Source organism: Pteropus vampyrus, unplaced genomic scaffold (genome assembly GCF_000151845.1).
Source record: "Pteropus vampyrus isolate Shadow unplaced genomic scaffold, Pvam_2.0 Scaffold3, whole genome shotgun sequence".
NCBI classification, from domain to species: Eukaryota; Metazoa; Chordata; class Mammalia; order Chiroptera; family Pteropodidae; genus Pteropus; species Pteropus vampyrus.
In genome coordinates this window covers 2,944,937-2,959,860 of record NW_011888784.1, presented here as the reverse complement: position 1 = coordinate 2,959,860, position 14,924 = coordinate 2,944,937, and the positions used below count along the sequence as shown (strand labels likewise).

The following is a 14,924-nucleotide window of genomic DNA, read 5'->3' as shown; positions in this document are numbered from 1 at the left end:
GCTTCTGCGGAAGTAAACAGAGTTGCCAGTTCTTTTAAGACTCGGGCTCAAAAGTCTCAGAATGAGCATCATTTCTACCACCTTCTGTTGATCAAGCAAGTTATAAAGCCAGTCCAGGTTTACAGATAGGAGAAATGGATCCCACGTCTTGACGTGCTGGGCGGCATGCACATACAATGACGGGAGTTGTTGGTGGCCAAATTGGGAGCTTGTCTACCACAAGAATGTTCATCTGTCTGCTTGCTAAGAGAAACTCAGACATTTTTACTGGTCTGTATCTCCACAGATACAAAGAAGACTGTCTGTTAAATCCACCAAGTGTGCATGAGACGTTTTTGAAAATTCAAGAACAGCAGGTTCAGCCCAATGTGAAAATAAGGTGGAGGAACAGCCCTGGAGCATGAGTTCTCTACCTGTTGACATCCAGGCCTCTATCTGGGCTCCTCTCTGGGACCTGCCTGTAGCTCCAGGAATCATGTCCTTGGTTCTAAAGATTACTTTATGCATCTAACCCAAACTCAAATCAGACAGACATTTATGGATAGAGAAAAAATATGGAGAAATGGCCAAAAAGTTAGCTCATTAGATGGTAGAAAAAAAAAATGAATCCTAAATGTCATGATAATGGTGTGTCCAGAGCATTCTGGAGCTAAATTATGATTCAAATCCAAATAATATGGTCAAATATGCACTTCTTCAATTTCTTGTGGCTAGAAAATGGTCCTCTCTTTTAGCTTCAGTCCATCCATCCAACCACATTCTTACTCCCAGAGCAAGCTTTTGTTAGCTCCTAATTGCATTGAGAGAACTGAGTACAGGAATTCAAATTGCAATTAACAGAGAACTCACAGCTGGAGTTTCTATTCTGTGTGGTTGTCCTCTCACCTGCATATTTGCATTGCCAACATATTTGTAGAGCTCATTGTTTTTGCCAAGAGCTTTCAGATTCATTATTACATTTCATTTCATGGCAACTCCATGAGATAACACTGAGCAAGAATGCTCTTCTTTCCTTGCAGAGAGAAGGAAAACGAAATCTAGAAATGTTATGAATTTGGTCAAAGAGTGGCAAACCAAACCGACACCCTCTATTTCCATGTTTTCTCCTACATTTTACACTTCCAGCTTGTAATATGCCTATCCTAATGCCCAGGGAATGGCAGCCCACTCAGATGAGGAAGGAGTAATTCTTGGGACTAAAGCTCCTGTTAGTAGCGTAATAATGGCTATGGTCATAAAGTTAATATACAAAGATAGGCATTTTTAACTTGAATTTCAGTTAGTGGTGTAAAAACTTGATCTTAGCAGCCAGTGGAGGGACCACCAGTAAACTCGTTTTTGCCCAGCCCTAATGGTGGCATTCTTTCAGGAGGGGATTTGAGCTCATTCACTCACGGCCCTGAGCATCGCGTAGGAGAAGGTTAAGGGCAGCCCTCGCGTCAGCTGCTGAAGCACTTCCTTGATGCCCACGTGGATCAGAGCTGATCAGGAAGGGCACAGCTAAGGGCCTTTTAGCAATTCTGTGGACCCATCAATCCAGCTCAGGGCACTTCAGGCAAGTTAATAAGGAAACTTTCTCAATAACAACTAATGGACTTTCTTGCTGCACTAAAATTAGAGCTGAAAGGTAAACACAGACATGTCATAGGAGTGGAATAATGTTATGCCGTTTGGGAAATTTCTAGTGCAGATTAGCGATTCTGTTGTCCTTGGAGTTCTGCAAAGCTTTGCTGTGCGCTGTGCAGAGGGAGGGGGATGATGCATTTGCCTGAGACAGTCTCATTGCATAATGCCCTTGCATAATTATTAACATGTCTCCTTTTACTCTGATGAGTGATCAGGTTTGGGTGTGAGTTTGGTCCCCCAAAGCATGGAGCTCGGCACTGAGCAGACACACTCAGGAAGGGTTAGTTCCCTTCCCGTACAAGCCAGTAACTTCTGCAGTGAAGTTACCACACAAACTTTTTTTATGGTGCATTTAGTGAACCTATTTTTTTTGACACTAGAGGTCAAAATCAGGGCCTTTTCCTTGATTAAGCTTTTCTTTTAAAAAGTGATCATGCTTATTCAAATTCATATTGGCACAAAAAGTGGCCTGACTTTTGCCGGCTTTGGATTTGGTTGAGCACATAGGGAATGGAGTCTTTGGTTCTTCATGGATGAATTGGGAAAATCATCACAATAATATTGTCCACTGTATTTATAACTTAGTAAATCATTTCTCATATATGACCTTACCTCACAGCAACCCTGTTAACTTGGAGAGTCTGGGGAACTAGAGATACAGAGACTTTCTCACAATTAATTAATAATACCACAAAAACTGGAACCTAGGCTTCCCACCTGTTCATTCTACATCCTACCCTTAATCCTGCCTCTTGTAGATATTCCCAACAGCTGTATCTGGCCATAGCCATGTTGATTTAAGAAGTTCCTTTTACAACCCAGTAACATTTAGGACCCAGTGAAATTGATGAAGATGTAGCATGCTGACCTAGGAGACAATGTAAAATTTGGTTATTCTAGAACATGCACTGTTGCTAGTTTATTCATGTAGTGTGGCCAAGGGACACCCTCATTAAATAAGCCTTATATTTGTTTAGTACTTTTATGGTTTACAAAGCATTTTATCTGCACTATTTGCAGCATCTGTTTGATGCATCCTAAGTATAAGGCACAGGTAGCTGTTAGAGGTCTTGCTATTACCATTTTTTCCCTAACAGAGGAAGAAAGAGGCTCAGAAAGATTCAGTGGATTGCTCAAGGTGACACATCTAGTAAATGGCAGCACAGTGACTCAGGGCTCAAGCATTTCTGATATTTGGCCCTCCATTGGCTCCTCATTCCTGACTTCAAAGATCTTCTCCAGCATGTTACCAAACCGGGGAGACATAGTTTGATTTTAGGGCATGAGGTTGATAATGAGCACCTCATGAAATGCTGGGATTGATTCTTCTCTGTGAAGAGGAACAAGTATAACCTCTGCCACAGTGGTGAGAAATGGCAGCTGCCTCTTATAGGGTATGGATGATTTTAATCGACCCAAAAGACCTGGGGAGTTAATTAAGCAGCTCGTTTTCAAATGGAGTCAAGTAGACAGAAGGCAATCAGAGAAGGACAAAGGACTTGGGAATGAAAGTGACGAACTTGCAGACCCTGCCTGTCATGAATAAGAAATGCTGCTGGGAAAACTCTAGAGGCCCATCAGGGTTAGAAAAGATAAAAGCCCAGAAAAGCCTTCAAACAGACATGCCAAATGGCTCCTTCTATAGGGAAACTTTGCTTGGTTCTTTATTTGGAGCAGGAAGTATTCGAAGGGCAAGAAGTTTTAGATAAGCACAAACCTATAAAGTCCAGAGCTGGAGAAGAAACAGTCCCCATTGGGAGACTAAGGACACAAATACCCATTTTCTCTGAATTAGAATAATCCCATTCCCCCTCGCCATGGACCTTGGTAGATCTCAAGAGAATCAGACACTGGCTCACATAGAGGGGGAAGCAACCAACTCATGTGAACAAATTAATTATAACTCCTCCTCTTGGTGTCTGTCCTTTCTTTCTGTTTTATTTTCCATCACCCTTGTGAGACTGAGGGCACAGTCTGACTTAGATTTCCTTACACCAGTCCGAAGCTTTTGTTTCCAAGCAAGTTGGAATTTATGGGTTGAATGAAGCGAGAGTGTATATCGATCGATGGAAGCGAGAAGGCCATCATGCTTGTTGTTTTCTTTATAATTTCTGAAGGATTTGACTTAGAATTATTGGATCTTGGAACCGAAAAAAGGAACTTTAGAGACTACACAGTCTAACTTTTCCTCTGATGCAGGAGTCCTTTCTGTAGCTACATGAATAGATGGCAATTCAGACATTTTTGGACCACTTTCAGAGAGTTAGAACTGACTGTCTCACGAGATTGCTCATTCCATTTCTAAAATTTTTACCTGTTAACCCTTTCAGAGCACCTGCTATTTACCAGACATACATTGTGTGAATCCTTTACAATTACTAAATCATTGCTTCACGTGACTTTTATCACTATTTCACAGATGAAGAAATTGAGACACAGAAATGTTAAGTGACTTGCCAAGGCCACAGAGCTAGTAAGTGACAGATATGGGCTTGGAACCCAGGCAGCCTGACTTTATAGTCTGTGTGCTTAACCACTGGCTTTGGTGCCTCTCTGATAAGACATCCCTAGTAATTATTGTGTTTTTTTCTTATTTTGCATTGAAATTGGCCCCTTACAATTTCTACCCCAGGGTCTTTCATGTGATGATTCATCAGTATTGTCAGGTAAACCATCAGTTCGTCCTATCATTTTTTCTTCTCTAGGATGGCAATCTTTAGTTTTCTCCTAAATTTCTAACATGATTTCTGTGACATGAGTTCTGTGCTCCTGGTGCTTCCTCTAGTTGCCTAACCTGGAGAAAAGCACCTGAGATTTAAGGTCAGACCTACCTGGGCTGGAATCTCAGCTTCCCTACTAACTAGCTGTATGTACTTGAGCAGATACTCTGTCTTTAGCATGGGTCCTATAGTTGTTAAATGGGACTATTTCTAAGGTCCCTGGGTCATTGTAAAGATGAGCAAAGGACAGAATTCATAGTGCGAGCTTTATAAAGGTTAACTATTATTCTTGTTGTAACTATGTAACTAGCCACAGTGACAACTATATTCACAACCCCCAAATTGATCTGTAGATTCATAAATCCCAATCAAAACCTTAGCAGGTTAATTTGAAGAAATTGGCAAGGTGATCTAAAATTTAAATGAAAATGCAAAGGATGTAAAATAGCAAAGCAATATTGAAAATGAAAAACCAAGTTGGAGGATTCACATTAGGTGATTTCAAGATTTACTGGAAAGCTACAGGAACAAAGATAGTATGAACTTGACACAAAGATAGACAAATCGATCAATGAAACAGAATAGGATCTAGAAGTAGACCCACATGTGTACAGCTCATTGATTTTGGCAAAGATGCAAAGTCAATTCTACAAAAAGGCTTTTTAACAGATGGTGCTGAAAAAAATGGATATCAGTCTGCAAATAAGCTAAACCTCAACCTCAACTCCACTGTACATATCAAAACTAATTTGAGTTAGATCATAGACTCAATGTGAAAGCTAAACATAAAACTTCAAAAAGAAAACAAGAGATTTGGGATTAGTCAGAGATTAGGACACAAAAACACTAACAAAAAAGAAAAAAAGGACGTGCTTTATTAAAATTAGGTCTTTCTATTTATGAAGAGATGCTGTTCATGAAGAAAATGAATAGGCAATCACAAATTGGGAGAAAATATTTGTAACATAAGTAAGACTTAAAATATAATAGTTAAAGAACTCCTACCTATCAATAATAGAAAGACAAACAACCCAATGAAAAACATGGGCAAAAGACTTGAATAGATATTTGACAAAAGAAAATATATAAATGGCTAGTAAGGGATTTACATCTTTTGTCATAAAGGAAATGCAAATTAAAGCCACAAGGAGATATTCTTCACAATTGCTAGAATGGCTAAAATCAGAAAGACTGGCAATACCAAGTGTTGGCAGGAGTATAGAAAAACTGGGATGCTCATACAGTACTGATGTGAGTGTAAAACGATACAACAATCTTGAAGAGCTGTTTGGCAGTTTTTTAAAAATGTATTTTATTTTATTTTACTTTTTTTAAGTTTATTGGGGTAACATTGGTTAATGTAATTATATAATTTTCAGATGTACATTACTATTTGACATCTGTATATTCTACTGTGTGTTTACCCCCCAAAGTCCAGTTTCCTTCAGCTACCATATATTTGATCCCCTTTACCTGCTTCACCCTCTCCCTGTCCCCCTATATTTGACCCCCACCCCACTAGTAACCACTACTCTATAGTCCTCTGGTAACCACTAGTCTATAGTTCATGTCCTGTTCATTTGTTGCTTTTAGGTTTATATCCCACATATAAGTGATATCATGTGATTTTCAACTTTTTCTGTCTGGCTTATTTCGCTTGGCATGATTATCTCAAGGTCTTTCCATGTTGTCACAAATGGCAGTATTTCATCTCTGCTTATGGCTGAATAATATTCCATTGTATATATGTACCACAGCTTCTTTAGCCAATCATCTTTTGTAGGACACTTCGGTTGCTTCCATATCCTGGCCACTCTGAATAATGCTGCTGTGAACATCAGTGTGCAAATATAGTCTTTGGGGTAAATATCCAGGAGAGGGATTGCTGGATTATATAGTAGATCAATTCTTAGATTTTTGACAAACCTCCATCCTGTTTTCCATAGTGGCTGTACCAATTTGCAGTCTCACCAGCAGTGTATGAGGGATCCTTTTTCTCCGCATCCTCTCCAACATTTGTTATTACTTGTCCTGTTGATTATAGCTATTCTAACAGGGGTGAGATGGTATCTTATTTTGGTTTTGATTTGCATTTCTCTAATAGCTAGCGATGTTGAGCATCTTTTCATATATTTGTTGGCCATTTGTCTGTCCTCTAGGAATGTCTGTTCAGATCCTCTGCCCATTTTTTGATTGGATCATTTTTTTTTTTATTGTTATTGAGTTGTATGAGTTCTTTGTATATATTGGATATTAGGCTCTTATCGGAGGCATTGCTTGCAAATATATTTTCCCATATCAATGGTTGTCTCTTTACCTTGTCGATGGTTTCTTTTGCTGAGCAGAAGCTTTTTAGTTTGATGTAGTCCCATTCATTTATTTTAGTTTTTGCTTCCCTTGCCTTTGAGGTCAAATTCATAAAATCCTTGTTTCTCCAAGTGGGTCTATATGCAGCCCTTGAAGGAATGAATAGAACTAAGATAAACTTCTCTTCTTTTCTTTTTTTTTTCAGACGAGAATAATGCTGTGAATAATGATAGCTTACAATTAAATAGTTCCAGGCACTCTTCTGGGGCTTTATACGTACTCACCAATTCTCAGAACAACTTCATGGTATAGGTGCTAGTACCCTACTCATTTATAAATGGGCCAATTTGAGGCACAATGAGGTTAAATGACTTGTATGGTCAATAAGGGGTGGAGCCAGAATTCAAATCCTGGTAAGCCTGATGCCAAAATCTGTGCTCCTAACGCCCGCCCGTGCTACACTATGCCTGATCCCTGTTTCCTTCTTCTGCTTGATGCTTTGACTCTAATTGACTTGATCTGTCTCTGGTTAATCCACTTACAATAGCTCAAGCCTAGCTCATTCCCCTAAAGAACAACATACCCAAAGCACTTTGTAAATTCCTTATGGGGACTCTTGTGGGAGAAACTGTTTATAAAGGAGCAACTTATGATCTGGAGATATAAGAATGGTTCTTATGATCTCCAGACCTCATTCTAAGTCCAGCCTTCTTGGTCTTTCTCTGTACACAGAAGTTCAAAGAATTTCTTAAATAGCATCATTTATCCATGAGGTGCATGGTACTGTTCTGTGTAGCCATCAAAATAGATATCGGTGGTATAAAGTCAGGTAGGGGAAGCACTGCTTAGCAATTCATGCCTAAAAGGAAGAGAGACTTGGCAGTTATCATTAGCCACAGATTCAGTAAATAGCAAGAGTGTGAAACAAACAGACAGACAAATAAACAAAAAAATACTCGACTCAATCTCACGCCACACTAGTGGAGGTAGAATGTTCAGGTCACAGGAAGAACAGCTTGTTACAGTTTAGAATAAATGACAAGTTCAGACGTCCTCATTATTATTTTTAACAACTAAGTAGAACTTATACAGCTCTTAAGTATTTAAATTAATGAGCGTTGATGACTTTGTCTACCCACACAACCATCACCCCAATCAAGAATGTTTCTCTTACCCCAGAAAGTTTCCTCATTATCCCTTCCAGTCAATCCCCATCCACTCCCAACAAAGGCGTATTTTGATCCAGAGAGAAGAGGCCTTCTGCACCAGATTGGGATTATTCTTTACTAATCTTTACCACTTCGTGTACGTCGCAATCCCAGAGGAAGAGTCTCTCGGAAGTGGGTGGTGCTGGCTGGAGACAGCTTGTTGTAGAGGCATATCTGGAGATCTTACCAAGTGGAAATACTGAAAGCCAATGTTGACACCTAACAGCTAGTCCTGGACAATGCTCACCAGCTGCTAAAATCAAGACTTATCCCACTCATTTTCTTCCTAGACCAGTGGCCCCATGGAGTCTTTCTAGATCAATCTATAGGTTTCTGGTTTTACGTCCCAAATCATTTAATTAACTAGAAAGTTTGAGGTGGTGTGCTGTATTATTTAGACCTTTTAGTGACCTATTTTCTTAAGAGTCGATGCCAAAATGACCTTAAAGTCAGACAGAAAGAAGACAGGAGAACATGTTGGACCAGGAGGCACCCACAAGACAAAGAGGGGTATGAGATATGAGGGATGAACCCTAATACATATGCTTGTTTGAGAAGGCATACCTAGGTTTTCCTGGGACTCCATCATAGTTCAGCTCTATATAGACATTTAACTTCTTTGGGCTGCAAAGCCCTCTTCTGGAAATTTAGATTAATGCTATTTCTCTATCTCAAGATTATTGATAAGGTTAAATGAGATATTAAATAGTCAGATCTCTGAAAATGTATAAAAGTGATGTGACATTAGAGAGCATTGCTAGTTAAAGCCATCACTACGGCTCCTTGAAGAAGATGAGCTGGTGGGGGGGGGGGGGGGGGGGAGTGGGCGGAACCACAGTGGGATTTGGGACCATAAAACACTTTTTCAGTCCTTCTATGTTTGAAAATTTACCTTTTTGTCATTTATCCTTCAAAGCCCCCTCCCCTCCTCGTTAAAACCTCCTGAGAAATGTTAGACCTTGAAGCTTGATCTAAATCAAGTCAATGAGTTTAATATTAAACATCTACTGTGTGCCAAGCACTGTGAAGGTTGTAAAAACGAGTAAGAAATAGCCTCTGCCATCCAGGAATTTACAAATTGGTCACATCACTTACATCAGGAAAAGAATCCCAAACAAATTGTGCCCTCCTGTTTCATTCACTAACCAACAGTACTGGTCTTCTTGCTCGTTTATCTTGATTCGTCCAGTCTTTGCTTTTTCACACATTAGGTAATTCATTTCTGAGTTTCTTCTCTACGGCGAGGAATGGCCTAGCCAAGAAAGAATTCTTTCATGAACTCCTAAGATAAGATTTAAAAATTAATTAATTACTGTATTTTTTTAGAGAGTCATAAGTAAACTTGATATTGTGTTCTCAATCTATGGACAGCTTTTGTTTAAAAAATTTCCACATACCTTTATCTTCATAATTCAGATCTGAAGCAGAATTTTTTTTTTTTTTTTACTAAATGCCACGCTTTATTTGGATTTTACTTAATGTCCTTTTTCTGTTCCAGGGTTTAGTCCAGGGTATGGCATCATACTTAGTTGTCATATCTCCCCAGTCTCTTCTTGTCTGTGATGGCTTCTTGGTCTTTCCTTGTTTTATCATGACCTTGACACTCTAGAGTGTCCTGTAGCATGGCCCCCAATCTGGGTTTATCTGATGTTTTTCTCATGATCAGACTGGGGTTATGGGTTTTGGAAAGAACACCACACAGGTGAAGTGCCCTTCTCATCACATCCTCCCAGGGGGTACGTGACATCCACAGACATCACTGAGAGTTAACCTTCACCACTTGGTTAAGGAGGTGTTTCCCAACTTTTCCATTGTACACTTTCTATTTTCCTTTCCCATACTCTCTTCTTTGGACGTGGGCCACTAAGTCTTGCATACCCTAAGCTTCACCTCCCAGAGAAGAGAGTATCTACATATCTTATTTGGATGAAAGATTTTTTTTAACAGCATTAATATTCAGACTCTCTACTACAATATAGTTCAACCCTGCACTGCATTTCTTCCTCAGTCTGTGCTTTGAGAACATTAGCTAATTAATCCCAATTAGACATTATAGCAGAATCTTACTAATCCTCACTTCACTGATCTGTAAATAGAACAGTTTTTGTAGAAACCCATCAGTCTTCACTTCACTTCTAAGCTGAGATTTATATAGCTAAAAGTGGAGAGATCAGCGAAGTCTATTATCTACGAATGTGTTTCTAAAGAGCTAATCTACAGAGCCTCAGCATGCATACCTTTCCACAGATATTTTACTTGTATTTTCTGCTTTCCTGGGGAGCATTATCCTCAGTCATTTAAAAGAGTATATTTGGTAAAAATAGCCTTGGATTTTAATCTATTTATTATATTACAACCTCTAACTGGAACACATTTCTCTAAGGAGTGCAAAGCCGATTACAATATATATATAATTACAATATATATAATTACGATATATAATTAAGTAATATCTGCATTCTCAAAAAAATTCCAGTGTCTTTATGACTTTGTTTCCAAGAGAACAGAGTTTGGTTTAAGAAGAATCTGTCTTGTCTTCTGTCCAGTGGAATGTCTTGTATTTGTTACTTAACATACATTGCCTTGTGTATTATAATTATTTTTTATTTATATACATCTATGCTTTTTCCCAACCATACTCTAAATGTTTTGAGAGAATAGTCTGTGACTTATAGTTTTATCTCTTGTAGTGAGAAGTTTGTGGCGTTTTTAATAGGTGTTGGTTGCCTATCCCACATCCGTTTGCATCTTTCCTTCTATTCAACAGAATCCCAATTTATTCAGGCACATTTTTCCCCTCCACAACCAGGTATCTCTGGAGAAACTGACTCGCCCTTAGCTGCAGGAGTGGATCTGATTGGTTTCAGGGCACTCGTCCTCCTTGCTCATGATCAGCTAAGAATGTGCACAGGACCCCAAGTAGTCTACCTGAGAGGGGCTGAAGAAAAAATTCCTTCATCTTAAGGAGAAGGTACAGGGAGAAGTGAGGTGGTCCTTCTGCCTATGGACATTGTCGTGTGTAGCTGTGAAGATCAGAGCTTCAGGAGCTCTCCACCTCCAGTTGGAGCATGAAGCCAAGAGACTCTCAGGGAAATGGCTGTACCTTCCAGTTTTGAGGAACAGTAAATGTACCCACTGTTTAAGCCAGTTTGAGATAAGTGTCTTGTTGCTTGCAGCCAAAGGCATCCTGAATGATACAGAATTGTCAATGAATATTTTTACTTGATTGATTTTAGTGCCAAGGGACCTCTTTGGAAGAAGACATTAAAATTTAGTTGAAAGCACTACCTCACTTTGATTCAGAAAGTAATTTCATACTGTCAGCACCAAGCTGATCGAGAAGGGGAGGTTTCGGTGGTGAGACGCCCAGTTGAAAGAATGCACAAGGAGCCGACATGACACTGAAACGGCAGGCACCGACTTTACTGCAGGGAGCGCGCTTCTGCTGCTCTTCTTGTGCTCTCTAGGGGACCACATGGGCTTTTTTAATATGTCAGAGAACAATAGTGGCATTCAGCCACACATGCGTGATACAATAAGCTGAATCATGCTTACATATGTTAGGTGCAGGCGCACTCCTACACTAATATAACATTCTAAATCTGAGTCCTATTCCTAGCTGGGAGCCTGGATCACAGCCAGACCTGGGACCAGCCGGGCCTGGAGCCCACACATACCAGTTAAAAAGTTTTAAAGATTATGTAGTTTTTATTCCTATCTATTCATTTTTCATAAACATATCCATTCAATGTTATTTTAAACTTTAGTACTGTTCATGGTTCGTGGATATAAAATTAAAAAGTTGGGGTATAGTAGATTGCTCTAGTGTGGCAATAGCATAGGTTCTGGGGTCATGAAACACTCTAGATTGTAGCCTTGTAAACACATGCAACTCCTCCAAAAGTTTTGTCTCGATCCCTTCCACCCTTCCACTGCTGTGTCCCTCTTCTCCGTTCTTCTGGGTGTCCTCATGTGGGTAGGTGTCCACCAAGCCGTCTTCCCAGATGCAGGGTTAGCCTCCTCCCAGCCTGCCTGGGTCTTCAGAACAGGACGAACCCCTTCACTGCTGGAGTCCTTCCTTGAGCTCCCCCGACTACTTCTTGAAGATTCTATCTGCTGCTTTAAGATATCAACGTATGACGATTTTATTGATCAAGACTTTGCTTGCTGACATCTACAGACATTCAAGCCCAGGAATACTGTTTCTTACCTTTTTCTTTCCATCATTTGCTTGATCAGTGGGCACATTCTACACTCTACTCACCTCCCTGCTGCCCTCCAGTAACTCGTTGTGAGGGGTTTACAAGGAATGTTCTCCCCATCTCCAGGGACATCTCAGTTGGTTTTCCCTCCATCCTAAGGAAAAGACCCATTAATTTGGTATCTTGAACCTTAGCCTAGTATGAAAATATTATTTTCTCTCCAGCCGACAGCCCAATGTTTCCTAGCTGGTATGATCCAACTTTATCCCCTATATTTTTAAATACTGTGTTTCTTAAATTAGCTTTCTCAGAATAGAGGTGCTCTTTAGAAAAGTGATTCCCTAGACTGAGTAATTTGAGAAATGCTGCAGAGAATCACTATTCATATTAGCACATTCTGTGTCCCAATAACTCTATATAAAGACAAAAGACAACTGCTTAACTTATGTGATCATGACTCCTCACACCTCTGCTGTCCACTTCCTGCCCCCGCCCCCCAGCAATGTTTATTCAATAGCCTGTGGAACCCACCGAGTAGAACTTAAAATTCCCTGAATCCGTGTTTGAGCTTCACTCCTTCTAAGCCTCCACTATGGGGGGTTCCTCACCTGGAACTTTACTCTCTGCCTTTGTATCAGAATGGCCAGATGTGCGCCTGAGCCTAGCACACAGGAGTGCCTGTGTGATACCTTACTTTAAAAGATTTCCATATCAAAGTTGCACCAAGAGTGTGGACACAACGTAGGTCCGATCCACAGCCTAGGGTAAGTGCTTAGCATTCGGTATAGCCTAATCAGGAATCAACATTCCAGAGGTAGTCGCTCGGCCTTCCGGGTAACCTTGAAACTTATACCAGGGCCTTAACTAGAATAAGGTATATGAGAAACAAATTCTCCCTGTGTAATGACTGGCAGTCCGTGACTGTTAGAAAGGTGGTCCAGGCCATACTTCCTGCATGAAGGAGTGGAAGAATCTGCAAGCCCAGGCATTGGGTGTTCTGGGGTCCTGAGAGACCCTGCTACCTATGTCCAAAGCCTGCCCAGAAAGAATATTATTGACATCTCCTTGGAAGTAGGGTGCTGGCCGAGGAGTCAAAGGGCCAAGATGGAGACTTTCCTGAGCTACAGGAACTATACATGTGACTGTGTTTGCCGGCTTGCTAATAAACGTTAAATGATCGGCTGAATTTCATCTAAGACTTGCTTAAATCGTACCATACCACTGGTCAGGGAATTGGTGGAGAGGGGCTGTTAGCCCTTAGCTAAACAAGAGGTTGCTGTTAGTTACCAGAACCCGGCAGGAAATGTGGCCTGTTGACAGAGGGGTCCGTCCCCCACAGTGACAGCAGGCTCGATTCCAATCCCAGTCCCCCAGTTCTCAAGGCGATGACCAGGGCAGGGGTGATCAGCCACCCCAGAGCTCTGCCAGCTCGATGGCCTTTCATTTCCAGTCTCTTGTGAGTCACTAAGTCACCTGGTTAAAGGATACCCATATCTTCTCTTCCCCTACAACCAGCACAGTGAGGGGACTTTATTGCTAGGCAACCACAGAACAGTTTTCTGCTAGTGTCCTACCTCCTCATCCTCTGGTTCCCTCCCATCCTCCCTATCCTTGGGGTTCTTGCAGGAGCCATGCCTGTACCAGCAAATGCCACAATGTCCCTCCTCTAGAACTAAACCTTCCACTCCAGCCCCTCGTGGTTAGTCTTCTCTGTGCCTCAGAGACTGACCTGTAAATTAGGTATAATAGTAGTATCCCCTTCATGTGCTTGTTGTGGAGGAAACTAGTTCATACATGCAGAGGCCCTAGACACTGCCTGGCATCGTGTAAACACTAGTAAGTGTTCATTATTCCTCTCTGTCTGTCTGTCTGTCTGTCTGTCTGTCTGTCTGTCTGTCTGATTATTGAAGCTTTGTCTTAACAGGCAGGTTCATTACACTGGTGCTTTACTCATTTTTTTTTTTTTTACTCATAAATGAGTCCCTTACTTAGAATTTACTTGTTCTTGGTTTACATGAAGTTCTAATAAGCTTGATTTGTTTTCCTTCTTCACAGCAGATTAGAAATAGCAAAGTAAAAAGAGTTTATGGCAGGAATACTCAAAGCGGCAAGAAGGAATTGCTGATAGTGAAGGAAGTCATACAAGTATAAAAATCAGACAAGAGAAGTTCTATATTCTGGGGTCACTTGGGCAGAAAAAGACAAAACAGTCCCATACCTCAGTAGTTCCTGAATAGTATCATTGTTCTAAAGCCCAGTGTAATGGTTGATGTTTATTATAATGGCCCTGAGTTACTGAGAGATGATTAAATGATTTTTAGCATGCTTTGTTTAATGAGGCAAGAAAGTATGTGATAAGCTTTAGAACTTCCAACAAAGTGGTGAATGTTGAAGTTGTGCTGCCGAAAGTGATAAATCGTCCTCCTATTATTTGTTAAAGGAAATTTATCTAACGTACCCAGTACCCAGGTCGTGCTGGATAAATGAGGCATCACTTCACATAGTCACAGCAGTTAATGTTTGTAAAACACCCCCTGATCCACGCGGTGCAAGCTTCCTTACATTATTAGAAACAATTCCCAAATCTGACTCCTGTTAGAGCCGAAGGTGTTTTACAGACACACATGAGCACACAGCATGAAGGATAACGAAGCCTGTAAATAAAGCCTCCCTTTTCTAACTTCTATTTTTAACTTCTGTTTCGTGTCTTGCCCTAGAAGGCCTTATCCACTGTTCTGTTTTGCTGAGTTGGGAGCAGATATATTTTAGAGGTACCAGGGAGTGGCCTGTGGAATATTTCGCTTCGGGTTGCAAAGACTGCCCCTGGGTATCTGTGTTGAAGTTTGCTTTGGCTTTTCAGC

The 14,924-nt window shown here is 40.6% G+C and overlaps 1 protein-coding gene across 8 annotated transcripts in view; it reads left to right on the top strand.

The window, feature by feature from the left end:
- The window catches only part of MAPK4 (mitogen-activated protein kinase 4), a 118,275-nt gene that overhangs the window by 14,426 nt on the left and 88,925 nt on the right, over positions 1 to 14,924 (top strand). For 3 of the 8 annotated variants that reach the window (XM_023531123.1, XM_023531111.1, XM_011360553.2), the window contains exon 1: positions 13,765 to 13,899. The exons of 2 other annotated variants lie outside the window; for them this stretch is intronic. The gene's annotated coding sequence lies outside the window, so the exon portion shown is untranslated. Of the gene's footprint in view, positions 1 to 13,761; positions 13,900 to 14,924 lie in introns of those variants that run through there. 3 more of the 8 variants (XM_023531110.1, XM_023531113.1, XM_023531099.1) reach the window with 3 other exon arrangements.